A 3,588-nucleotide genomic window follows, 5' to 3' on the forward strand; every position below is an offset into this window, starting at 1 on the left:
ATTAACAATTCTAACACTAGGTACTTTTAAATAGTTAATTTTGTTTGCCTAAAATATGAAATTCTCTTGTATATCAAAAGTGTTTTTCTTATTATGCGTTACCTCACGCTATGCCTGAACAACAAGAAGCTATAAATAGAGCCTTCTCCCAGTCTTCTTTCGTCATATTGGTACATGATTTATTACACGTAGTTTTAGGGTTTCTGCTAAAAGTTTTTCTAATCCGGCTTGAACGAATTTGCTGTACTGTGTTGTTGAAATGATACCGTGTCCTCTTTGTGAATATCGTGCCTAAGATATTTCCAGGAATATTTTTCGTACCCAAATCACGGATGTACGCATTGCAGAGGCACATTTGCTGGTTCAGTTATTATTTTATATCACCCGTGACAGTGTTTCGTATTTTTTGTCAAAAACTTCACTGCGATACAGGATTTGTTTATTGGTTTTTATTTATCAAATTTTGTTACTCAATATACTATACATCGCGTTTTACAATGGGAGGTTCTCTTTTGATAAGGTTCGTGGTAATGAATGACATAAAATGAAGCTATCTAAACACGGAAGAAAAAAAAACCATTGTCTTAAATCTCGATTACTAGCGCCAAAACTCACACATTCATAGGACTTAGACATCAGTCATAGGACTGTTAATAATATAATTTAAACTTTACTCAGTTAGTATATAATTGAAGAAATTCATTAATTATTTTTTAGTTATTATTGCTAGTGACGATATTTTGATTTCATATTGAAATTTCAATCAATGCGCTGCCATCTAGCTGTCAATGATTAAATAAGAACGAATTCTAGACGTTTACTTAGTTCTCCAAAAAAGAAGGGACCTTATTGCGACGCTGTGAAATTTATTTTCGTTTCTTGTAACAAAAAATTATAAAATATGATAAAATTTAAAATTTTATAAAACAAAATAAGACTTAACGATAACATGAAACATTACCATGGACAATGTTACAAGTAGTAAAATAAGGTATTTTTCTACGATTTTCGAGGTTTTGCGCCAAATAATTGACACAACCATAACCTACAAAGTTGAGCTCAAGTAAGTATAACTCCACGTACTGTTGGCACACGTTCTACTGTGTTTTTAAATGCACTATGATTTTCATAAGAAAAATTTTCTTCATATCGATTATAGCCTCTTCCAAACTCTTCAATAAAACGCCGTATGGAATCTTCTATTCTAGCCATCACTTTATAATTTTGAACTAATATTCAGATTCATGCGTCTCTGGAAGCATACCACACTTAGAGGTGCCGGTGATGATTTTATACAGATTTATCGGATATCGAAGTTATAACAGGTAAAAGAACTAATACTAATTACTATTTCGGTAGCAAACCATACAGTTTTTAATGCCTGGGTCTGTCATTTAAAAAAAATAAACAACTTCAAAAATACGTCACGACAATCGTGTGTGTTATTGTTTGGGCTGGTGATATCGGTGTTTATTTATTGAAAACATACCGTAAGTTGCGTTTTTTAAGTTTACCCTGAATATAAATGTTTTTTAAACTATACTTTAAGGAGTAATTTCATGGTAAACATTAGAACCACTCAAACGGAATATTATCATATTTACCCAAGTACACCAAAAATTTCATTAGTGCTTTTTAAGTGCAGGATTTGCGGTGTATTACTGCATTTTATTTAAGATGTTTTTGTTGTAGTACGGAGGGTATTTATTTAGTAATGCAGAACAATAATTTTTATTTTTAAAAACTTGTATTTAAACTGAATCCTTTTCTAATTTGCGAAACCAAATAGCCGCCATTTTGCGGTAGGATGAGCGCAGCGCGTGAGCGGATAATACTTATTCAAGATGTAAAATTCCTACCAAGAAAATGCCTGTACTAATTCTTTACCAATCTGACTCGAACATTTGTTGAAAAACGATTACGTAAATTTCTCTTTTACATTATGACGTTGCCGTCTAAATCCCTTCTTTTTATGTCCCGCCATTTTTTTTCGTAAGTTGTTGAAAATTTCAGACCAATCACAATCAACTCTGACGCGGAATCTACATGGTGATATTTTGGAAACTTATTATTATTTTATTTATTTATTGAGGTGCACCAGCAATTGTTACATCGATACATGAACATTTTACACTGGTAAGGGTATTTAGCTAGATGTACAACTATTTATAGAGGAAACACAGATTGCATTCAATTCACAGACAGGTGGATGCCGCAAGTGTACGTGCCCAAAGTATGTGAAAATCACTTACTTGCCGCTGCTACATTTCAGAACGCCCTCGACCGTTATCGTAGATAAACACCAGTCGAAAACGCGAAAAATGCATAATTGTGCCATTATAAACTGCAAAAGCACCATAACTGTGGGTAAAGGGGGACGTTTCCTTCCACGTGCAAGTGATTTTGTAATCAGAAGATGCATAATTTATTTTATAAACAATTATTTTGGTTTTGTACGAGTTTCGAGAAAACAAATATGCAATCAAGTGTATATGTCACGATTTGAAATACATTGCGGCTTTTACTTGGTGCGATATATTTGTGATCCTTTGTTAACACGCCGTGAATATCGAACGAACGTACTTTTGTATAATGCATTCAATTTCGTGGTACGTCCGCTTGTACATTTCTTTGGCCAAATTTAAATTTAGTGATGTATACGTTAGGCATCACTGTTCTCGATTCTGATCGATTTTGAAAACAAAGGGACGAAAATTATTATGACCTTAGCAATATTATAAAAATATTATATAACACTTTTGTTATAACGTTTAGTAACGTTTCGTTTGTTTTTTAGTTTTGTAGTATCAGTAGTATCTGTAATTTCGATAATTTTTGCAGCACGTTGCCTCGAATGTTCGAATATAGTGAGCAAATAATTACATACATCGCCAGATATGTAGTACGAGTAATACAAAAAATATATAATGCAAAGGATTAACAGTGCGCTGTCTTTACAAAAACCTGGAGTTGGTCATATGTATGACTTCGTTGCTTTCGAGGACGAAGGTGGTCTAGTTTATTCCACCTAAGATGCTATCCAAATATGCAGAGTAGCAGAGTTAGAAATCCGAGAAATAATAAACAAATCACAAAAATTTCACTCGAAGCCGTCAATAAGTAAACCTCCTCTGATTAATAAGATTTTACTATATTTTGTCAGCAGTATCATTTTCATTTGTCCTGACATTCATCAATTTGATCAATTACCAACAGAAAACCATCTAGTAAAATTAATTAAGGCAGCCGCAAGTTCATATATTGACGTGCGTATTCATTGTTTAAGTTAATCGTTAAGATTTTCTATTACAAAAAGATATATTATAAGCTCATTTTATTGGAAGGACAATAATTTCAATATTTAAAGTCTTAATTTTTTAAGTATTCAACATTTTTTAAAAACAAGTAAAATAAAGAACTTAACTATCTTATTCTACGATATTATTATTACGACTACTTGTAATCAACAAATACTTGAACAAAACTTATTATATTTAGAATCGATTAACTGAATGAAATACGCGTCGTGTCTTACGCGTATTCCGTTCAATCAATCGATTTAGAGCGAGCGGAAGGAGGTTTTCATCA

Source organism: Hyposmocoma kahamanoa, unplaced genomic scaffold (assembly GCF_003589595.1).
Source record: "Hyposmocoma kahamanoa isolate Upper Pololo Valley unplaced genomic scaffold, ASM358959v1 91, whole genome shotgun sequence".
Lineage (NCBI taxonomy): Eukaryota > Metazoa > Arthropoda > Insecta > Lepidoptera > Cosmopterigidae > Hyposmocoma > Hyposmocoma kahamanoa.